Source organism: Ursus arctos, unplaced genomic scaffold, assembly GCF_023065955.2.
Source record: "Ursus arctos isolate Adak ecotype North America unplaced genomic scaffold, UrsArc2.0 scaffold_22, whole genome shotgun sequence".
Classification (NCBI taxonomy): domain Eukaryota; kingdom Metazoa; phylum Chordata; class Mammalia; order Carnivora; family Ursidae; genus Ursus; species Ursus arctos.
The window spans coordinates 23496205-23521491 of record NW_026622897.1 but is presented as its reverse complement, the minus strand read 5'-3'; the positions used below and the strand labels follow the sequence as shown (position 1 = coordinate 23521491).

The following is a 25287-nucleotide window of genomic DNA, read 5'->3' as shown; positions in this document are numbered from 1 at the left end:
TGTATAAATATATATATATGCATCTATATATATATAAAGCATATACATGTGTATATATAGATATATATATCTATATATACACATGTATATGTTATATACATATACTATAGTGTACATTTTAAAGCCCAAGCTAAGAGATAGAAATTTCCTGGGTGTCCTTCCTGTGTTGTATTTGCCTTCTCTACCCTGAAGATTACTTATACCGTGACTTTTATAATATTCATTATAATTCTTTATAGTTTTAGTATCCATATCCCTAATTAGAATGGTGTTTAGTTTGCCTGTTCTTGAACTTAAATGATTGGAATTATTATAGTCCATTCAGCAAATGCTTACTGAGCAAGTACTATATCCGAGGCACTGTTGTAGGTGTTTTGACTGTGTTTGTGAGCAACAACCACAACCAAAACCGAAGCTGCCTTCTTAGAGAGCACAGCGGATGGCCAAGAAGAGAAGAGTTATGGTAAAAAGGTAGCATGTGATAAGAAGGATCAGGGGCACTGGAGGGAGGTTGAAATATCAGACCTGGGTAGGCTTCATTATTGAGTGTATTCTTTCTTCTTGCATTTAACATTGTGAAGCTGATCCCTGTAGATGTCTGTAGTTACTGTTGGTTCGGTTTGTTACTGTATATTAATCTATAGCATGCATATGACACAAGTAATTTATCCATTCTTTTTTTCTGTTTCCATTTTTTAATTATTATTTTTTATTATGATATGTTAGTCACCATACAGTACTTCATTAGCTTTTGATGTAGTGTTCCATGATTCATTGTTTGTGTATATCCATTCTTGTTTGTTTGTTTGTTTGAAATTTGGGTTGTTAGTTTTTTCCCTTTGTGAACATTATTGTACACATAGCCAGGTGCATATACGCAGGAGTTTCTCATGGTATATACCTAGGAATAGAATTTCAGGATTATAGCAGATCCACATGTCCAGCTTTACTTAGTAAAGCCAAACTAGTTTTTAAAGTGATTTACAAATTTATACTTCCCTAAACAGTAAATGAGAGCTGCGGTTCTGCATCCTTGCCAACTCTTGGTTGTTTGATACTTGTTAATTTTTATCCATCTGATGGGGACGTAAATCTCTCATTGTATTTTAATGTGCAGTCTCCTGATTTGTAATGCAGTTGAACATCTTTTCATATGTTTATTAGGAATTTGAGATTTCTGTTTCTTAAAACTCTAGATCAGGTCTTTTGCTCATTTTGTTTTACAGATTTGCTTCTATTTTTCTTATTCATTCATGGGAATGCTTTACATATTTTAGATGTTCTTTCATGTGGCATCTAGTCCTTTATTGTTTTTGTATATGAGCTGAAAACACTTTCTCCCACATTGTGGCATGTTCTTTCACTCTCTTTATGCTGTTGTCCTTGTATAGGCTTCATTTATTTTGTTCTTTATGTATTTTGTGTAGTTGTATGTATGCAAAAACCTAGCTTGTAATTTTGGTGTTTTTTTTTTTTAAGATTTTGTTTATTTATTTGACACAGAGAAAGAGGGAGAGAGCAAGCACAAGCAGGGAGAGAAGCAGACAGGGGAGAGGAGGTGGGGGAGAAGCAGGCTTTCCACTGAGCAAGGAGCCTGATGTGGGGCTTGATCCCAGGACCCTGGGATTATGACCTGAGCCAAAGGCAGATGCTTCACCAACTGAGCCACCCTGGTGCCCCTAGCTTGTAGTTTTTCTGTCATATTTAAGATGTGCTCCCCTGCTCTGAAGTTATGAAATTGTCTTATTTTTTTTCTGTAAGTTTCATAGTTTTGACTTGAACACTGAGGTTACTTGGAATTCATATTTATAGTGTGAAAAAGAGTGATATTAAAAACCCCTAGTATGACAGCCAGTCAGAATGGATATTAACCCTAGCACTGGAGCTGAGTGCTAATGGCCTTCTCCTGTGTGATACATTGCCCCTCTAATTGTATGGATCAATGGTGGTCCACTATTTCAGTATTTTCTGTGGTACCCACCAGTCTTTTGTGAAAGGAGGCTAGGGGCATCTGGGTGGCTCAGTCAGTTAAGCGTCTGCCTTCAGTTCAGGTCATGATCCCAGGGTCCTGGGATCAAGCCCTACTTCGGGCTCCCTGCTCAGTGCCTGCTTCCCACTCTCCCACTCCCCCTGCTTGTGCTCTCTCTGTCAAATAAAGAAATAAATAAAACCTTTAAAAGAAAGAGAGAAAGGAGTCTATTTTATTATTATTTAAAAATATGACTGTATTAGAGTTCTCTGGTGATGCAGAACCAATTGTGTGTGTGTGTGTGTGTGTGTGTGTGTGTGTGTGTGTGTGTGTGTGGTGGGGGGGAGAGGGAGAGAGAGAGAGATTTATTTTAAGGAATTGGTTCATGTGATTGGAGACATGGTTAAGTTCAGAATCTCCAGAATCAGGCTGAAAAACGAGGGAAGGGTTGATGTTGGATTTTAAGTCCAAGGGCAGTCTGCTGGTAGAGAGCACTCTTCAAGGGAGGTTAGTTTTTTTTTTCTGTTAAAGACTTACAGCTGACTGGATGAGACCCACCCACATCATGGAGGACAATCTGCTTTACTCAGTCTGCTGACTTAAATGCTAATCTCATCTAAAAAATACCTTTGCAGAATTATTTGGAATAATGTTTGACTAGAAGTTAATGTATAAAATTAATAATCATAGTTCACTCTGCCAACTTGGCATTCCTTAAACCATACTAAGTCTCTAATAAATAAAAAGGTCATGCTTCTGCCTGACATCATGATCAACTATTTTTCACAACCAAAAACATTCTAAGCATTTTCCCAGAAGAGTATAAAAGTCCTTGGGTAATTTACTCTTCTTGATATCCTATAACTTAAATACTATGATGTAAAGTTAAAAATACTTAAGTACCATGATATAAATCTTATATTACACAAGGTGATAAGAGAGAAGAAAACAAAGATACTTACTTTCCCATTGTGTTCAGTGGGAGGGCAGTGATACTAAGGGATGCCCTAAGGGAGCTCCAGTATTCCAGATGTATTCTTCTTTACATTGGAGTGGCATCCAGTTTCCCCTGAGTAGGCAGGATCAGTCATCCCAAATAATGCCAAAACTCACATCTTTACCTGTTGATTTAGAGGCATAAGGAGCCCAAAGTGGCTGGGTGGCAGGGTTACTTCCAGGTCAGTGGAATTGTTATTTTGTCTTCTGATGGAAGCATTCCTCCCTTTGGAACTAAGACGTCTAGGTTAGTAGATCATACAGTTGTGGGGACAGGAAGCACAAATTTTGCTAGTGAGTCACTATGAGTCATATTGAGTGGTCCCAATCCAATTTCCACCCCTTGATTCCTGGTTCCCCAATCTGATTAGCTTTAAAGACACTAATGACTGTTTCCAATAGTAAAGAGAGGATGGATAGTCCGTGGCATGATGGGGCAATAGAGATACACAAAATATCACCATTGGGTACTTAAAATCAAACACTTACAAGAAACGAAGTTCTGCGTAACCACATATTTGAGATCTCTGAACATTTTTCCATACTGATGAGTAAATTGAAATTTTCATTTCCCTCATGATTAGTGATGTTGAACATTTTTTCATGTGTTCATTGTCCATTTGTATATCTTCTTTGGAGAAATGTCTTCAAATCCTTTACCCATTTTTTAATTTGTTTGTTTTCTTTGATTGAGTTTTAGGACTTCTCTATATAACCTATTTGTATCTTTTGATCTAAAGATAGTCTTCTAGACAGCATATAAGTAGATTATGTTTTTTAAATTCATTCTGTCATCTCTATCATTTTTTAACTGAAGTATAATTAACGTACAGTGTTGTTAGTTTCAGGATTACAACATATTGATTTAACAATTCTGTACATTACTCAGTACTCACCACAGTAAGTGTAGTCACCATCTGTCACCCAACAAAGTTATTATAATATTGACTATATTCCCAATGCTGTACTTTTAATTTTCGTGACTTATTTATTTTATAACAAAGTTTGTACCTCTTAATCCCCTTTATCTATTTTACCTATCCCCCCACCTACCTTCTCCCCTCTGGCCACCATCAGTTTGTTCTCTGTATTTTAGAGTCTGTTTATTTTTCATTACTTTCTGTTTTTTAGATTCCACATAGAAGTGAAAGTCTTTGCTTTCCACATATAAGTGAAAGTCTATACTTATATGTATAAATACATGTAAGTATTTGTCTTTCTCTGTCTGACTTATTTCACTGAGTACCACCCTCTAAGTCCATCCATGTTGTTACAAATGGCAAGATGTCATTCTTTTACTGTTGATTTTGATATTCCATTGTGTGTATGTATGTATGTATATATATGTATCTGTGTATATATATAATACATCATTATCCATTCATCTGTTGATGGATACTTGGGTTGCTTCCATATCTTAGCTGTTGTAAATAACCCTGCAATAAACCAAGGGTTACATATATCTTTTTCATTAGTATTTTTGTTTTCTTTGGGTAAATACCCAGTAGTAGAATTACTGGATCATATGGTATTTTTACTTTTAATTTTTTGAAGAGCCTCTGTATTGTATTTCACAGTGGCTGCACCAGTTTGCATTCCCACCAACAATGTACAAGTGTTTTTGGTTTGTTTGTTTTCATATTCTCGTCAGCCATTGTTATTTCTTGTTTTTTTTTAAGATTATTTATTTTTTATTTCTTAAAAATTTTTTTTATTTGAGAGCGAGAGAGTGTGTGTGTGTGAAAGAGAGAGAGCGAGAGCGAGAGCGAGAGAGCAAGCACAAGGAGGGGGAGGGGCAAAGGGAGAAGCAGACTCCCCACTGAACAGGGAGCTCAATGCTGAACTCAATCCCAGGACCTTGGGATCATGACCTGAACTGAAGGCAGACATTTAACCGACTGAGCCACCTAGGCACCCCTGATTTATTTATTTGAGAGAGAGAGAGAGCACCCAAGTGTGAGGGGCAGAGAGAGGAGAGAGAATCTCAAGCAGACTGCCCGCTGAGTGTGGAGCCTGATGCAGGGCTTGATCCCACAACCCTGAAATCATGACCTGAGCTAGAATCAAGAGTCAGTGCTCAACTGACTGTGCCACCTGGTGTCCCTATATCTTGGGTTTTTGATTCTAGCCATTCTGACAGGTGTAAGGTGATTTATCATTGTGGTTTTGATTTGCATTTCCCTGGTGATTAGTGATGTTCAGGATCTTTCCATGTGTCTGTTTGCTGTCTGTATGTCTTTTTTGGAAAAATGTCTATTTGGGTCCTCTGCCTATTTTGTAATTGATTATTTGTTTTTTAAGTGTTGAGTTGTATAAGTTCTTTATATATTTTGGGTATTAATCCTTTATTATATATATCATTTGCATGTATCTTTCCCCACTCAATAGATTGCCTTTTTGTTTTATTAATTGTTTCCTTCACTGTGCAAAAGCTTTTTATTTCAGTGTCATCTCAGTAGTTTGTTGTTTCCCTTGCCTGAGGGGACATCTAGAAAAATGTTGCTAAGGCCTGTGTCGGAGAAATTAATGCCCATATTTTCTTCTAGTTTTATAATTTCAGGTCTCACATTTAGGTCTTTAATCTATTTTGAGTTTATTTTTGTGTATGGTATAAGAAAGTGGTCCAGATTCATTCCTTTGCTTGTGGCTATTCAGTTTTCCCAGCACCATTTATTACTTCCTCTGTCGTAGATTAATTGACTGTAAGAGTGTAGGTTTATTTCTGGGTTGTCTATTTGTGGCTGTTTTTGTGCCAGTACCATACTGTTTTGATTACCACAGCTTTGTGTAGTGTATCTTAAAATCTGGGATTGTGATGCCTCCAGCTATGGTATTCTTTCTCAAGATTGCTTTGGCTGCCATCTCTGTCTTTTTTTTTTTTTTTTTTTTTTAAGATTTATTTATTTGTTTTAGTGAGAAGGGAGAGAGACAGAGACAGAGAGTGTATGAGTGGGGAGAGGGGTAAAGGGAGAGAGAGAGAATCTCCAGCAGACTCCCTGCTGAGCATGGAGCTTGACTCAGGGCTGAATGTCATGACCCTGAGATCATGACCTGAGCCAAAACCAAGAGTCAGATGCTCAACCAACTGAGCCACCAAGGTGCCCCTACCATCTGTGTCTTTTGGTTGGGGGGTGTAATCCATTCAATTTAAAGTAATTTCTGAAAAGAAAGGATGTATTTCTGTCATTTTTCTATCTTTTTTTCTGTATGTATTATAGATTTCTTGTCTTTCATTATCTGCATTACTGTCGTTTGCTTTTAGTTGATTTATTTTTAATGAAGTGTTTAAATTCCTTTCTCATTTCTTTTTGCATATATTCTATAGCTGTTTTCTTTGTGGTTACCATTGGATTACATTTAATATCCTGAAGTTATAATACTCTAATTTAAAATTATACTAGTTCAACTGTAATGACATACAAAAACTATGCTTCCTTATAGCTTGGTCCCCATCCCTTTCAGTTATAAATGTCTTACAAGTACATCTTTATGTATTGTGTGTCCAAAAACATAAACTAATACTTCTTTTAAATGTATTAGCTTCTGAAATTATGTTGAAAACAAAATGCGTAGTTATAAACTGAAGTTGCAGTACTAGCTTTTATACTTAAAAAGAAGTATTAATCTCTTAAATCATGTAGAAAAAAATTGAAGTTTCAAACCGTTGTTACACTAATACTGGTTTTTATAATTGCCCACATATTTACCTTTACTGAGGTCAGGTTACTGTCAAGGGTCCTTTTATTTCAATTTGCAGGACTCCTTTTAGCATTCTTTGCAGAGTAGGTATGATGATAGTGATCTTCCTTAGCTTTTGTTTAATGTCTTAGTTTGTCTCTCACTTTTGAAGGATAATTTTGCTGGAGGTAGTATTCTTGGTTGACACTTTTATTCTTTTAGCAATTTGAATATATTGGCCCACTGCTTTTTGGCCTCAAGAGTTTCTCATAAGAAATCTGATAATCTTATTGAGGGGCCATTGTGACTAGTCAACTATGTGACTAGTTGCTTCTCTTTTCCTACTTATAAGATTCTCTCATTGTGCCGGCATGCCTTATAGATGTTTTGGGCTTGGTCACAAGCCACCACAATAAAATGATTATTGCAATCAAATGAGATTAATTTTTTGTTTCCTAGTGTATATGAAAGTTATGTTTACACTATACCATAGTCTGTTAAGTGCACGATAGCATCATCTAAAAAAATGCACATACCTTAATTAAAAAATACTTTATTGCAAAAATTGCTAACCATCACCTGAGCTTTCAACAGGTCTTAATCACAGATCACAGATCACCATAACAAATATAATAATAATGAAAAATTTTGAAGTATTGAATGAATTAACAAAATGTGACACAGAGACACAAAGTGAGCTAACACTGTTGGAAAAATGGCACAAATAAACTTCCTTAATGCAGGGTTGCTGCAAACCTTCAAGTTGTAAAGAACACAATATCCAAGAAGCACAATAAAATGAGGTATGCCTATATTTGGCTTTAGAAAGTTTGATTGTAATATGTGTTGGTGTGACTCTCTCTCAGTTCATCTTACTTGGAGTTCATTAGCTTATATTCATGTATTTAATCAAATTTGGGAAGTTTTCAACCATTATATCTTCTATATATTATCTCTATCCCTTTGTCAGTTTTCTTTGAGACTTTCATAAGTATATGGGATGGAGTCCCTTAGGTCTCTTAGGCTCTTTGATGGTGTCACATAGGTACCTTAGACCCTGTTCACTTGTCTTCACTCTTGCTGTTCTTCAGACTCAATAATTTCCATTGTCCTATCTTCAGGTTGGCTGATTCTTTCTTCTGTCTGTTCGTATTTGCCCTTAATTTTCTCTTACGAAATGTTCACTGTAGTGATTATACTTTAAGGCACACAATCCTTTTTAATTCTTTTTGAAAGCGATCTTTACACCCAATGTGGGGCTTGAATTTATGACCCCAAGATCAAGAGTTGAATACTCCACCAACTGAGCCAGCCAGGTGCTGCACAGTGCCTTTTTAGATCGTATATCTCTTTGTTGATATTTCCATTTGGTTCATTTCATCATTTTATTGACATTCTCCATATGTTTCTTTAGTTTTTTGGGCACCTTTAAGACAGTTGTCTTAAGTATTTTTCTAGTAGATCCACCATCACTTCTTTTTTAGGGAGAGTTTCTGTTGATTTGTTTTACGCTTTGAATGGGCCATACTTTACTGTCTCTTTGTATGCTTTGTGATGGTTTGTTGATTCAAACAGGACATTTTAATGTAATAATGTGGTAATTCTGGAAATGAGTTCTTACCCACCTTCCCCAGTGTTTGCTATTTTTAATTTTCTTGTTCTTGTTCTCCTTTTCCTCCTCCACCTTCCTTCTTCCTTTTTTCTTCTTTCTTCTTCATTATTGTTGTAGGCTCAATCAGTGCCAAGGATTAGCGTGAGGTGAAAACTGGAGGTCTTCTCAGATATTCTCTGAGCCTATGCCTTCCCTGGTCATATTTTTCTAATTTTTCCCATATATGCAGTTCCTCTTGAATGTTCTAGTCTAATGTCTGGCTTCCTTGGAGGGGAAACAGAAAAATGAAGGAGGAAAGGGTATAGGACTTTTAAATTTCTTGGAAGTGGCTTCAGCTATTAGGTGCTTGCAACAACATGGGGAGGATAACAACAGTGGCCATCCACCTGTTTATTTGCACCTCTGAGATCAGAAGCAGCAATTAGGGATCAGAACACAGATTCTTTGATATTTGTAGGACAAGGTCTTTTTGCCTACCCCAAGCTGATTGATGCTGCTCCTTCAGTGCGTGCATGGCTGCCTTGAATGCTGAGGGATTGCGGATGGTTAGCTGCTACTGTGCTAAGAGCTGAAATGGACTGAAATTAGCTGCAATTTACTATCCTGATGTTTCCCTGGAAGTTGCAAGCCTCCAGTAGACTCCAGAGTTACAAAATAATTGCAAGATCTGCCATCTAGGCAACTATTGCCTAGATGGGAGTTTCCTGGTGCTTTCCCACTCCACCGTTTTCCTGGAATCCTTACTTATTTATTTAAATATTTTATTTATTTATTCGAGAGAGAGAGAAAGAGATTGAGAGAAAGAGCACGAGCGGGGAGAGGAGCAGAGGGAGAGGGACAAGCAGACTGTGTGCTGAGCTCGGAGCCTGACATGGGGCTTGATCTCAGGACCCTAAGATCATGACCTGAGCCAAAATCAAGAGTCAGTTGCTAACCGACTGAGCAACTCAGGTGCCTTGAATTCTTACTTATTTTTAATATAAGATTGACAATATGTTCTGAGGAGAAAATCAGTATGAAAACTTTGTTAAATGTGTCCGGAATAGGTCATCAGCTTTATGTGTGGCAGCTCTGTTATATCCCAGTAGGTTATTCATACTGCCTATTGACTCAGTTCTTGTTTTTTAATATGTCTCAAATGTGGGACAGTCTGAAGTTTGCGTAGTTTCTTTTTTTCACTCTGATCTCAGGAAGTTCTCCTAGTTTTATGGATTTCTTATGTTTGTATTTCTCGCTCTTTCTACTCCTCATATACTGAAAATATGTAACTGCAGTAAGCCGTTGTGTCCTAGAAGATGTCACTGAATACTAAAGTTTTTAAATCCAGACAAAGTTATGTTTAACTTTAAGACTTTCAGTTATAAAATGAAAATAAATTTTCTTAATCTGATGTTATCAATTCTGATTTTCAATTTTATTTAGACTGTAAAACACAATTGCTTATGAAATAATTTAGATATAAGGGTTCATTTGGGCCAGTAATTTTATTATCTTATAACATAGAGAGGAAGTTTTCATGATCTCTCCTTTGAATTCTTGTGTTGTGTAGCTGACTACTCAGTATCTTCACTTGGGTGACTAATCAGCATCTCAAATTTAGCATGCTGAGGACAGTCTCCCCTCAGACCTGCTCCTCTTGCTGTCTTGCCCATGTTGGTAAATAGTAAACCTGTCTTTCCAGTTCCTAAGATCGGACAAAACCTTGGAGCCATTTTGGACTTCTGTGTTTTTGTTATGCTTCACATTCAGTCCATCAGCAAAATTCTTGGCTCTATATTTAAAATAAATTCAAAAAAATAAATTTCATCTTTAAAATAGATAAATAAAATTTAAAATAAATTTAAAATAAATTTAAAATAAATGAAACCTGACTACGCTTACCTGTTTCTCTTCTATCTACTGTGGTCATTTTAGGGGGATTATTTCAATAGCCTTATCTGGCACAACTGCAAGAATGAGTCTTTTAAATATAAGTCAGATCATGTCACTTGTTACTGTCTAGTTACTTCTCATCTTTTTCATAGTAAAAGTCAAATTTCTTAACATTTCCTAAAAGGATTTACCAGATCTGCCCTTAACCTCTTTGACCTCATCTCTTACTTCTTTTCCTTCTCCTTCCTTGAGACATAGTGTTTTGGCCACTGTTGCTCTTCCTCCAGTATACAGGCTCCCTTCTCAGGACCTTTGGACTTTTCCGTTTGCTCTCCTTGGAAAGCTCTTCTCCCAGACTATCCACATAACTTACTACTACCTTCCCTTCTTTGAATACTTGCTGAAATGTTATCTTCTCAGAGAGTGTACTTTCTCTACAGAAAATTGCAGCTCCTGGTCACCAACATCCCTTATCTCTGTCTCATAATTTATTTTTCTCCATAAAATCACTGTCTGGCATGCTAATTATCTTATTATTATTTATTGTATTTTTTCTACCTCAGCATCTAGAATAGTGCCTGACACATAAAAATCATTTGATGAATATTTGTTGACTGAATGGACAAATGAATTTACATTTGAAAAATAAAATTTGCTTTAAAAATGCTTTTTAAACATTTTGGTTCTTTTCAACATTTAAATATTGCTCTTATATGATAAGAAAATATTCTTTACATTACGAGTGTATATATATATATATAAAATGAAACATCAAATAAAATGATGACATGTACAAATGCAAGTAAAATTCCCTCTCTTGTTAACCATTATGTGTCTATCTAGAATTCTTTATAAAATATATAGCAATATCTCTAGATACAGCTCTCGCTATAACCATCTATCCAGCTATCTGTAACTGTTGAAAATATAAATGGGTTGCTATTATACATACTGCCGTGAAAGTTGCTTTTTTACTTGAAAGTGTATCTTGGATCTATTTTTTATTTCAGTAATTTGGATTTACCTCATTATTTTCAGTTATGAAGTATTTCATTTTATTATTAAACCATAATTTATTTAATCAGTTCCTCCTTGATGGATATTCTAGGTTTTATTGATATGAGTATGTGCATTAAGTAAAATCATATTAGATGATTAGTTGGGTCAAGGGTATATGCATTTAAAATATTGACAGTTGTTTCTAAGTTTATTTTTGAAATTTGCCAATTTATGCAAGTTGTATATTTTATATCACTTATGATTTCCACTTGATTTATTTTTATTTATTTTTTGGTATTCCTAATTATAAACTCTTAGGGGGGATTTGTCTCACTTTTTATTTCTGCAGAACTCAGCACAGTCTTTCAGTAGTAGGGGCTCAGTAGTGCTCTTGAATGGAAGATATATCTTTGTGATGTTTCTTGTTAGATATGCTGGGGAGTCAGCCATTTAACAAAACATTTATTGTGTATTGTCAGTGTTCTGGCAGCATACTGTATGTTGTAAGGATTAAAAAAATTAGGACGTTATTTCTTCTTTTGAGATGTTTAAACTTAAATGGGAGACTAAAATATGAAAGGATAATTATACAGATTAGAATCAAGATACATTACCTTGTGGTCAATTTCATGTCTTCATTTATTTGTGTGTGTGTGTGTGTGTGTGTATATTCAATAAATATGGAGAAATTAATTGTTCAGCATCAGAAAATGCTATGCAAAGGAGATATTGATTAATATTTTAAAGGAGAATAGAAATTCTCTTAGTAGAGACTGGGGCATCATGAATAAAGGCCAAGTCTCAAAACAGTATCCATGTATTCATCACATCATCATTTATAGTAAAAAGTTAGAAATAATACAGATGTGGGGTGCCTGTCTGGCTCAGTTGTGACTCTTGAAGAGCTCATGACTTTTTTTTTTTTTTTTAAGATTTATTTATTTGAGAGAGAGAGAGAGCACAAGCAGGGGGAGCAGCAGAGGGGAGATGGAGAAGCAGGTTCCCCGCTGAGCAGGGAGCCTGATGCAGGGCTCGATCCCAGGACCATGGGATCACGACCCGAGCCAAAGGCAGACACTTAACCGACTGAGCCACCCAGGCCCCCCAAAGGGCTCATGACTCTTGATCTCGGGGGTGTGAGTTCAAGCCTCACATTGGTTGTAATGATTACTTAAATAAATAAATAAACTTAAAAAAATAAAAGAAAAGAAGTAATACAAATGTTTAGAAGTTGGAATGGGTTATGTAAATTATGGATTATTAATACAGGGAAATCCTATGTAGTTAATTTAAAGTCATATAGAATATTTACCGAAGTGGAAACAATATTCTTGCTATATTGATAAATTAAAGAGCTTGAACAGAGCAAGATACTGTTTCTGTAAGAAAAAAACTTAGATGTAAGTATAAAATAATTGGAAGGACTTGTACGAAAAAAATTATAATTTTTGAAAGAATGCTTTGGTAATAGAAAAATGACTTCCATGTTTAAAGCTTAGAGCAAAGGGTTGTGATTTTTTTCTCATACATTTTTTTTTTTTGTAAAATAGAATGTTTTACAAAAGTTTCTCCCTCATTTTGAAGGACAGAGTAGTTCTTAAATCATGTATTCAACCTTTTGAGTGCAGAAGAGGCACTGAGCATCCTGAAACATTCCTGTTTCTGATTTAATTTGTACCTGCTGGAATAATTCTCAAGCCCATGTGTATTTTTTCTGGTGGATTGGCAATACATATGCTTTAGATTGCACAGATGTGTTCAAATCCTATTTCAAGTCATTTTTAGCAGACCTTAGCCAAATTATCTGACTTTCCTGTTGAAATTTCAGTTCATTATCTTCATTTGTAACCTGTGGTGAAAGGTGGCATTGTCCTGTTGTGGAGAAATTATTCTGATGTGGTGTAGAGTGGGTGTGGCCAGCTGTTGGGATGTTCTCATTGCGCCATACTGTCTTGACCACTAGGGTGATTGCCAGTTAATCTTAGTTTTGTTTCCCTTGTCTTCATACTAAGAAGATGACAGCTAAGGTTCCTTCTAGCTAATATGTTGTAGATGAACTCTGAGCTTGATTTAAATGAACTGGGGATGTGACAAGGTAAAGGGGAGAAAGGATATAATAACACAGTCAAGAGAGGGTGTATCATGTCATGTCCTTACTTTAGTCTACTTTTATAGATTATGAATAAACTATCTTTAAAAATTAGTACAAAGAATTGCTCTGGTGGTAGAAATAGATTGTTGAAATATCTTTTTATTCCTGGGACACAATCTACTGGCTTAAATATCTTAAAAATAAATTCCATTTTTACTCCATTAAGAGTTGATGATTTTTGTGTCTATGTTCATTAGTGATGTTGACCTATATATTGTACTTGTCTGCTAGCCTGAGTTTGGAGCACTTCACTGTCATATCTCATTTTAAAAAGAAATACCCTGGAAGTTTGTAGAAATGGGAATTACCTGTTTTTTGAAGGTTTGGTAGAATTTTCCCATTAAAACCTTTTTGGCTTGGTTTCCATTCAAGGGCTTAACTTTAATTACCATTTTAATTTATGATTTGATTATTGGTCTAGACCGATCCTTTTGTATCTCCTTGGCCAGTTTTTATCTTTTATATTTTCTTAGAAAATTGTCCATTTTATGTAGGCTTTCAAATTTATGGGTATAAGTTGTACACAAGATATTCTTGAAGTTTGGTCTTATTAGGAAACCCTCCCTTCCTTCTCCTGTCTCTCCTTTCTTTCTTTGCTTCCTTCTTTCTCTCTGCCTTTCTCCATTCATCCTTTCTTCCTTTTCTCCCTCCCGCTCTTCCTTCCTCTCTTACTATGAACTCCTGAGTATACTTTTACTATTTCACATTTTTTTTGGTTTGTTATTTTGTCATTTTTCTTGTTTCTTGAATTCAAAGTTTAGTTCTTTATTTTTTTTTTCTTGGAAGAGTTGTGAATAACCAATGTGTATGCTCTTGCTTGATATAGAAAACTAGTATTATCATAACTCAACTTTGTCAGATATTAATATTATTTTATATATGCTTTTCTTGAGAGAAAATTCTGTAGGTATGGTTGATACTCATTTCAGCCACTGTTTTTTTAATAAGTGCATTGAAGTTTGGACATTTTTCCACTAAATAGTGCTTTGAACAAATGCTGCAGGTTTTGGTGTATAAGTGTTGTATTATGTTTTGTTTAGAGTAATTGAAACCTCAAAAAAAAAAAGGATAAAGATAAGCAATTTTTAGGAAGGCTTCTTGTTTTAAGTAAAACTACATGTAGTTTCAAGTTCTGTTTTTTAGTTATAAGGACTTTAATTTTTTTATTTATTAAAATTCTAGTTAACACACAGTACAGTATCGGTTTCAGGAGTAGAATTCAGTGATTCATCACTTACATACAATACCTAGTCAGTGCTCATCATAACAAGTGTCCTCTTTAAATACCTATCACCCGTCTAACCCATCTGTCACCCACCTCCCTCCGTTAACACTCAGTTTATTCTCTATCTTTAAGAGTCTCTTATGGCTTGTTTCTCTCTCTCCCTTTTTTCTTTTCCCCCTTCCTGTATGTTCATCTGTTTTCTTTGTTAAATTTCACATATGAGTGAGATCATGTGGTATTTGTCATTCTCTGACTTATTTCACTTAGCATAATACACTCTAGCTCCAACCACGTTATTGCAAATGGCAAGATTCCATTTCTTTGATGGCTGAGTAATATTCCATTGTATATATATTTACAACACATCTTCATCCATTCATCAGTCAGTGGACATTTGGGCTCTCTCCATAGTTTGGCTATTGTTGGTTATGCTGCTATAAACATTGGGGTGTATTCAAATCTGTATTTTTGTATCCTTAGGGTAAATACCGAAAGTAGTGCAATTGCTGGATCATAGGGTAGTTCTCTTTTTAACTTTCTGAGGAACCTCCAAACTGTTCTCCAGATTAGCTGCACCAGTTTGCATTCCCACCAAGAGGGTACCCTTCTCTCTACATCCTCGCCAAAATCTGTTGTTTCTTGTATTTTTAATTTTAGCCATTCTGACCTGTGTGAGGTGGTATCTCTTCATGGTTTTGATTTGTATTTCCCTGATGATGAGTGATGTTGAACATCTTTTCAGGTGTCTGTTAGACATCTGGATGTCTTCTTTGGAGAAGTGTCTATTCATGTCTTCTGCCCATTTCTGAAGTGGATTATTATTTTTTGGGGGGTTTGAGTTTGATAAGTTCTTTATAGATTTTGGATACTAAGCCTATATCAGGTATGTCATTTGCAAATATCTTCTCCCATTCTGTAGGCTGCCTTTTAGTTTTGTTGATTCTTTCCTTCGCTGTGCAAAAGCTTATCTTGATGAAGTCCCAATAGTTCATTTTTGCTTTTGTTTCCCTTGACTTCAGTGACACATCTAATAAGAAATTGCTACAGCAGAGGTCAGAGAGCTTTCTGCCTGTGTTCTCCTCTAGGATTTTGATGGTTTCCTGTCTCACATTGAGGCCTTTCATCCATTTTGAATTTATTTTCGTGTACGGTGTAAGAAAGTGGTCCAGTTTCATTCTTTTGCATGTTGCTGTCCAGTTTTCCCAATACCATTTGTTGAAGCAACTGTCTTTTATCCATTGGATATTCTTTCCTGCTTTGTCAAAGATTAGTTGACGTATAGTTGTGGGTCCATTTCTGAGTTCTCTGTTCTGTTCCATTGATCTGTGTGTCTGTTTTTGTGCCAGCACCATTTTGTCTTGACCACAGATTTGATTTGTTATAGAGTGTGAAATATGGAATTGTGATGCCTCCAGCTTTTTCTTTTTCAAGATTGCTTTGGCTGTTCGGGGCCATTTGTGGTTCCATGTAAATTTTAGCATTGTTTGTTCTAGCTCTGTGAAAAGTGCTGGTGGTATTTCGATAGGGACTGCATTAAATGTATTGCTTGAGTAGTCTAGACATTTTAACAATGTTTGTTCTTCCAGTCCATGAGCATGGAATGTTTCTCCATTTCTTTGTGTCCTTTTCAATTTCCTTCATAAGGTTTCTATAGTTTTCAGAGGGCAGATATTTTACCTTTTTAGTTAGGTTTATTCCTAGGTATCTTACTGTTTTTGGTGCAGTTGCAAATGGGATTGATTCCTTTGTTTCTTTTTCTGCTTTTTCGTTGTAGGTGTATAGAAACGCAACAGATTTATGCACATTGGTTTTATATCCTGCAACTGCTGAATTCACGTATTAGTTGTAGCAATTTTTTGATGGAGTCTTTTGGGTTTTCTACATAGAGTATCATGTCATCAGCAAACAGTGAAAGTTTGACTTCTTCCTTGCCAGTTTGGATGCCTTTTATTTTTTTGTTGTCTGATTGCTGAGGCTAAGACTTCCAGTACTGTGTTAAATAGTGTGATGAGAGTGGACATCCTTGTGTTGTTCCTGATTGTAGGGGAAAGGCTGTCAGTTTTTCAGCATTGAGGATGATATTAACTGTGGGTCTTTCATATATGACCTTTATGATGTTGAGGTATGTTGCATCTATCCCTACTTTGTTGAGGGTTTTTATTAAGAAAATATGCTGTACTTTGTCAGATGCTTTCCCTGCATCTATTGAGAGGATCGTATGGTTCTTATATCTTTTGTTAATATGGTGTATCACATTGATTGATTTGGAAATATTGAACCACCCCTGCAGTCCAGGAATAAATCCCATTTGATCATGGTGAATGAATCTTTTAATGTACTGTTGAATTTGATTTGATAGTATTTCACTGAGAATTTTTGCATCCATGTTCATCAGGGGTATTGGCCTGTAATTCTCCTTTTTAGTGGGGTCTTTGGTTTTAGAATCAAGGTAATGCTGGCTTCATAGAATGAGTTTGGAAGTTTTCCTTCCATTTCTATTTTTTGGAACAGTTTGAGAAGAATAGGTATTGACTCCCCTTTAAATGTCTGATAGAATTCCCCTGGGAAGCCATCTGGCCCAGGACTTTTGTTTGTCAGGAGATTTTTGAATACTGATTCAATTTCTTTGCTGGTTCTGGGTGTGTTCAAATTTTCTATTTCTTCCTGTTTCAGTTTTGGTAATTTGTAGGTTTCTAGGAATTTGTCTATTTCTCCAGGTTGCCTAGTTTGTTGGCATATAATTTTTCATAGTATTCTCTTATAATTGTTTGTATTTATGTGGTGCTGGTTGTGATCTCACCTCTTTCATTCATGATTTTATCTATTTGGGTCCTTTCTCTTTTCTTTTTGATAGGTTTGGCTAGGGGTTTATCAGTTTTATTAATTCTTTCGAAGAACCAGCTCACTTTTGTTTTCTTTTTTGTTTGTTTCTATAGTCTTTATTTCTTTTTTTTTCTTTTCCTTTTTTTTTTTTAATGATTTTTTATTATATTATGTTAGTCACCATACAGTACATCCCCGGTTTCCGATGTAAGGCTCGATGATTCATTAGTTGCATATAACACCCAGTGTACCATGCAATACGTGCCCTCCTTACTACCCATCACCGGTCTATCCCATTCCCCCACCTATAATCTTTATTTCTGCTCTAATCTTTATTGTTTCCCTTCTGCTGGTGTTAGGCTTTATTTGCTGTTCCTTTTGTTGCTCCTTTAGGTGTAAGGTTATGTTGTATATTTGAGACTTTTCTTCTTGAGGTAGGCCTATATTGCAGTTTAATTTCCTCTTAGGACTGCATTTGCTGCATCCCAAAGGTTTTGTTTGTGTGTGTGTGTGTGTGTGTGTGTGTGTGTGTGTGTGTGTTTTAAGATTTTATTTATTTATTCGACAGAGATAGAGACAGCCAGCGAGAGAGGGAACACAAGCAGGGGGAGTGGGAGAGGAAGAAGCAGGCTCATAGTGGAGGAGCCTGATGTGGGGCTCGATCCCATAACGCCAGGATCACGCCCTGAGCCGAAGGCAGACGCTTAACTGTTGTGCCCCCCAGGAGCCCCTGCATCCCAAAGGTTTTGGCCAAATTGTTTTCATTTTCATTTTCTTCCATGTATTTTTTATTTCTTCCTTAATTTCCTGGTTAACACATGCATTCTTTAGTAGGATGTTCTTTAACCTCCATGTTTTTGTGGTCTTTCCAAATTTTTTCTTGTGGTTGACTTCAAGTTTCCTAGTGTTGTGGTCTGAAAACATGCATGGTATGATCTTGATCTTTTTGAATTTGATGAGGGCTGATTTGTGACCCAGTATATGATCTATTCTGGAGAATGTTTGTGTACACTCACAAAGAATGTTATTCTGCTACTTTAGTTTGAAATGTTCTGTGTATATCTGTTAAGTCCATCTGGTCCAGTGTGTTACTCAAAGCCATCGATTCCTTGTTGATTTTCTGCTTAGATGATCTGTCCTTTGCTGTAAATGGGATGTTAAAGTCCCCTGCTATTACTGTATTATTATCAGTGAGTTTCTTTGTATTTATTCCTAATTGATTTATATATTTGTGTGCTCCCAAGTTGGGGGCATAAATATATACAGTTGTTAGATCTTCTTGATGGATAGACCCCTTAATTATGATATAATGCTCTTCTTCGTCTCTTATTACAGTCTTTGTTTTAAAATCTACTTTGTCTGATACAAGTATGGTTACTATGGCTTTCTTTTGGCATCCATTAGCATGATAGATAGTTCTCCGTTCCCTCACTATCAATCTGCTGGTGTCCTTAGGTCTAAAATGTGTCTCTTGCAGGCAGCATATAGATGGAACTTGGTTTTTAAATTTTTAATTTTTTTTATCCATTCTGATACCCTGTGTCTTTTGATTGGAGCATTTAATCCATTTACATTCAGAGTGATTGTTGAAAGATATAAATTTAGTGCATCGTGTTACCTGTAGAGTTGGTGTTTCTGATGATGTTCTCTGGTCCTTTCTGATCTTTTTTGCTTTGGCCTTTTTTTTCTCCAATCAAAGAGCCTCCCTTAAAATTTCTAGCGGAGCTTGTGTACTGGTAATGAACGCCTTTAGTTTTGTTTGTCTGGGAAACTCTTTATCTCTCCTATTTTGAATGACAGACTTGCTCAATAAAGAATTCTTGGCTGCATATTTTTCCCATTCAGCACTTTGAATATTTCCTGCCATTCCTTTCTGGCCTGCCAAGTTTCTGTGGACAGATTTCCTATGGACTTGATCTGTATTCTCTTGTAGGTTAAGGACTTTTTTCCCCCTTGCTGGTTTCAGGATTTTTTCTTTGTGTATTTTGTGAATTCGACTATGATATGCCCTGGTGATGTTCAGCTTTTGTTCAATTTAACGGGAGATCTCTGTGCTTGTTGGATTTTGATATGTGTGTCCTTCCACAAATTAGGGAAGTTTGCAGCTATAATTTGTTTGAATAAAACTTATGCCCTTTTTTCTCTCTCATCTTCTGGGACTCCTATGATACAAATGTTATTAAGTTTTAATATGTTGCTGATTTCCCTAAGTCTACTTTTGTGGTCCATTACCTTTCTTTCCCTCTTCTTTTCAGTTTTATAATTTTCCATAATTTTATCTTCTATATCAGTGACTCACTCCTTTCTCTGCTTCCTCCATCCTCATTTTTATGGCCTCCATTTGGGATTGTATCTTGGTTATACCATTTTTAACTTTGGCCTGACTAGATTTTAGTTCTTTTATCCTTGTAGTAAGGGATTCTCCGGTGTCTTCTGTGAGTTTTGTGAGCCCAGCTAGTATCCTTATAATCTTTTTAACTTCTAGTTCAGACATACTACTTATATCAGTATTAATTGAATCTGTGGCCATGAGTTCTACTTCGTGTTCTTCCTTTTGGGGTAAATTTCCCCATCTCTTCATTTTGTCCAGAAAAGAAAAGAAGAACGAGAGAAAGAAAGAAACAAACAAAAACCCAAAACAAACAGAGAAACTAGATCCTGGGTGTGTTTTGGTGTGCTTGTTAAGAGAATCCAAATCTCAAAATAACAAAATAAAATTAAATAAAATGAAAAGTAAACAAGAAAATAAAAAAATATATAAAAGGTATATATAGAAACAAATATAAAGAAATTGATAATAAAAAAGGAATTAAAAAATTAAATGAAAAAAATAATAAAAAAATAAAGAATAAAGTAAAAAGGAAGCTGGATACTGTTTCTCCTAGAGCTGAAGCTTTGCAGCACCCTATGATCAGTAGATTTGGTGCCAGTGAGTCCTTTGTGCTGGTCTTCTGGAGGAGTGGCCTGTTGTTCTGATTCTCAGGTGGACTTACCCTGGTGGAAATGTGCCTCTGGGGTGCAGGCGGGTGGCAGGGCTTGGTGTAAACCATTCTGACCTCCACTAGGTGGCACTGTTTTCCTTCCTTCTCAGGACGGATGACTACCAGGGCGCCCTGCTCTCCAGCCCCAGTGCTGAAAGTTGCGCTCCCAACTCTGTAGTGAGTGCTCACAGAAGAGCAGTAAGTCACTCTTATGTCCCCAGTTTCTGTCAGAACCTTTTGTCCACCCTGCCTGTGCCCAGGCTTTTTTTTTTTTTTTTTTTTTTTTTTTTTTATCTCAGGCACGGGACCGAGTTTCACAACTCCAAATTTTAGGATCTTCTGCGTGTGGACCTGCGCCGTTCCTCTGGGGGAGGGTCTCGCCACGTTTTTGCCATTGGCTGGCCTGTCCCAGGAAAGTGATGGCACAGCGGTTCGCAGTTTATGGCAAAAGAAAGCAGAAAGCTGGCAACGAGACTTGCTTAGCCCGCTTTCTTGCTGCTATGCCTGGGAACAGTGCAGCACATTGGCGCCACCCATTCTTCTTGCGACATAGGGGATCCTCAGACCACGCTGTCACACCTGGGATTCTGCCCTGCTTTGCCACCTAAGCACATTTAAGCCAGGCACATCCCCCACTGTAGCCGACTTGTAAAAGTTCAGATTTTGTGCTGTGCTGCGCTGCTTACAGTCTACGGCAAAGTATTATACGCAGCGTAGACTGTAAGCAGGCTTCTTCCCTGCTGCTGTATATAAGTTGTATCTCCCCTAATTCAACTCTCTGTACCTCCTGCCTTCCAAAAGGTGATTGCTTTTCTGCTTGCAGACTTACAGTTTTTTGTTCTCTCAGACCTCCGATTAATTTCTTGGGCGTTCAAAATGATTTGATAACTATCTAGCTGTGTTTGAGGGAGGAGACAAGCTTAGGGTCCCCCTACTCCTCCGCCGTCTTAACTCCTCCATTCAATTTTAAATTCTGTAAATTTACTGTCATAATCGCACTTCTCCCTATTGTGTCATCTCCAAACACAAAGATTTATTCACATTTCATGAAATATTTTTCAGTAAGAAGGAAAAAAAATCTCTTGCAATATGCAAAGATATAATCAGTTTATTCCGATTTACCTGTTGGAGGCGTTAATCTCTTCCTGCTTTGCTTTATGTGGTACTGCCATCTAGCGGGTGGGATACTACAGTGGATATGTGTGGTTTACATTTACTTTGTTATCATTTGGTTATCAGAAGCTGTGAATTAATGTTTCTTTCTGTCTGATTTCATATAAAGCATTACGTTTAATGATCCTGAATGCAAGAGCTCAGGTTTTACCGGAATAAGGCATTAGAAAAATGAATTGAATACCCGTTTCTTGAGCGTTCTCTACTAAAGCTTCTGTGCAAGGGATTTGGAAGTGCTAGTACAGCCTTGGATCATCAGAAGCATTCTTGTCTTGATATTGAGAAACGTGGAAAAAGAGAGTAAATTTTGACCTGAGTGTAAAAATGTTGACAAGTAGTAATATAAAATAAGCTCTCCCCCTCAACTTTCGTTTTAAATGAATTAATCAGAATTATAATAGAAGATAAGGCCAATATTTATTGAATGCTTTTTGTAAACTGAACTTATTCTAAATACTATTTACATCTTGTCTTATTTACTCTTCACAACAGTTCCAGATGAGGGAACTGAAGTAAAAAATGTTTAAGAACTTACCCAAGATCATGGGGTAAGTGGTGCAGCCTGTGTTTGAATAAAGGTCATAGAACCATGCTGCATATTCTTGATTACAAAAGTGCGAGGAAAGGATAAAATGACAAAATTCTTGTTTTAATGAAAAGGAACAAACCATAGGTCTGAAATAGCCGACATGTAGTTGAAGGTAACAAAGTATGATGCGTAGTCGTGCAGTGTGACCTGTTGGTCTTAGGTAAATGCCTTAACTTCCCTGGTGCTCAGTTTCCTCATTTGTAAAGTAGGAATAAATATAACTATTTCAACATATATTACAGAGTACTGTGGGAATTAAGTGAGGTGATAATTAAAAACCAAAACAGATTGCTCAATAAATTTTAAAGAACTTTAGAGAACTTTAGTTCTAAGGAAGTTTGGTGAAGACAGACCATAATCTGTAAAATGTGAAAATACTTTTCCTCATGACCTGAGTGTAGTGTAGTGTTAGGATTGACGCAGCGAGTGAAGAAATTCTTTGCAAATAAGAAGCTGTATAACTATCAGGAATATTATGACAAACCTCCCCTTACAAGAGAGACTGTATTGCTAATAATCTTGGTGATCTGGTAATCAGTTTATTTAGATATAATATATCTTTTAATATAGAAAATAACCTTATATAAAATTGTGAAATGAAGAAACTAGGTTAAAATAACATGATTTTTCTGTAATTGTAATTAATTTAGTTTCAGTTTCAGATAGAATTAAACCTATGGGTTAAGATATTGAAATTGTGGTGTATTTAGAATGTTTAAGCTTTAAAATAATGGTAAAAGAAACCAGAGAAAACACATTATTGCATTTTCCCCCTTTGAATAGAAACATTGAAAGTCTTTTGTTAACAATTTTTTTTAACGGGTAAGATAGCATATATGTGGATTCTGCATTTTCAGGTTTAGTATTTTAAATACCTGGTATTTTTTTTTAAAGATTTTATTTATTTATTCGACAGACAGAGAGACAGCCAGCGAGAGAGGGAACACACGCAGGGGGAGTGGGAGAGGAAGAAGCAGGCTCCCAGCAGAGCAGGGAGCCCGATGTGGGGCTCAATCCCAGGACCCTGGGATCACGCCCTGAGCCGAAGGCAGACGCTTAACGACTGAGCCACCCAGGCGCCCCAAATACCTGGTATATTTTAAATACCTGGTATTTACCAATTCAGTTGATTATTTACTAAGTGTTGTGTCTTTTTGGAAACAGACTGGGTTTTCTTCCTGATTAAGAATTTATCTAAATGTGAATATTAAGGTTTATAGAAATACATACCAGCAACAAGTTTTGGTACCTATCAGTGGGATTTTCAGTTATTAATAAAAATGAATTAAACTGATGAAAAGGTTAGTTCCCTCATCTTGTTAATACTATGTATAGTTTCCAGACTAGTAGATATTTCTAGTTAAAAAATAGTTTTATGTGAAAGTACATGTAAAATGTGCATAACCTTTTGAAACAAAAGCCAGGATAATTGTAGCGTTGCTACCCCTGCTGAAGAGTTCATTTTTCCTCAGACCAAAACAGGTAAACTTCCAGCCCTACTTTTTTGCACATTCCACACTAATACCTCTTCTTATGCTGGGAAATCATTGTTACTCAGGGGATGGTTTGAAATGCAAAGTTCACATAGTGAGTTATCGGTAGTGCTGTCAGGTCGTGGGCATCTTGGTGAGCCGAGAAGATTCTGGTATTTAAAGACTGATGAATGAACAAGGAAAACGTGAGATCTATCTATCTATCTATCTATCTATCTTGCAAATGGCAAGATTTCATTCTTTTTGATGGCTGAGTAATATTCTGTTAAGAAATCTTGCCATTTGCAACAACATGGCTGGAGCTAAAGAGTATTATGCTAAGTGAAATAAGTCAGTCAGAGAAAGACGAATACCATATGATTTCACTCAAATGTGCAATTTAAGAAATGAAACAAATGAGCAGAAGGGGGAAAAAAGGGAAAGAGAGGAGCAAACCATGAAGCCGACTCTTAACTATAGAGGACAAACGGATGGTTACCAGAGAGGAGGTGGATGGGGGGATGGGTGAAATAAGGTGATGGGGAATGAGTAGGCACTTGTTTTGATGAGCACTGGGTGATATATGGGAGTGTTGAATCACTATATTGTACACCTGAAACCAATATTATACTGTATGTTAACAAACTGGAATTTGAATAAACTCTTCAAAAAAAAACTAAAGTTGAACAAACCAGTTACTATATCTGGTAATCAGCTGAGGAAACAGTGCTGTATTCCAATCTGGAAGGAGAAACAGATTGTTAGGTTTATTAAGATGGATTTAGGTCTCTAGCTCTTTCCTAAGAAATTTGAAGAGCAGTTTTGTCTGTTATTGATTTTTTTTCCCTTATGTGCCGAAATTAGAACTTAGTTCACTTATAATCCACCTAAGATATAACTCTAATGTAGAGTTATTCTTTCACTTGGCATCCTCAACTCAGTAGTTTTGAAGTAGTATTTTCAGTGTTGATTATTAGGATGTTGACGATAGGCGTGAGTAGAGCACATAATACTGTGTAACAAATTATTTTTTATTTTCCATACCTACTACAGGCTACAGAGGTGAAGGAAAATGTTTATAAACTGCATGCGTATGTCACAGTGAAATTGCAAGCATAATAGACCTATAAAAGATGAAGAAAAGAAGTCTTTGTGTGCCCCATTTGCAAGCTGTTGATTAGACTTTGATGAATAATTTTTTATGTGGGCGGGGTGATTTTTACCCTGCTTTACGCTACTGATTTCTACCCTCCATGTAAAGAAAGGACTTCTCTGAACATTTGAGTGCTTGCTGAATAGAGTTGTATTTTTAAATATTCTAACAACACTAATTGCAGATTGGTTTCCATGGTGATAGAAAAGTGAATTCAATATAGGAAAAATAACTCCAAAAATAGATTTGTAAAGAATCTAGAAGTAAGGGACTTAGAAATTCTGTTTTCCATTCCTTATAAACAAAGGATTGAGATACCATTAAGTTGAAGGAAATAAACGTAATTTACATCATCATATTTATGTCATAAGTTTCTTCAGGCCGATGTATCCTGATCTTTCAGTGTATACTCTTGGTACATGTGGTTCAGGTTCTGTATAAACACATTGATGTTCAGACTTTTGCATTGGATGTCTTAAAACCCACAATTCCGAATGGTTTTACTGAATAGCTTGTATGTGCTTGATACTTACATGAATATCACTGATGAAGTAGATAAGAGAATCTTCCCACAGAGGAAACAAGCAATATAC

At 36.1% G+C, this 25287-nt stretch overlaps 1 protein-coding gene across 7 annotated transcripts in view; it reads left to right on the top strand.

Annotated features, from left to right (window-relative positions):
* The window catches only part of ARHGAP32 (Rho GTPase activating protein 32), a 287685-nt gene that overhangs the window by 131378 nt on the left and 131020 nt on the right, over window positions 1-25287 (top strand). The window lies entirely within an intron of this gene.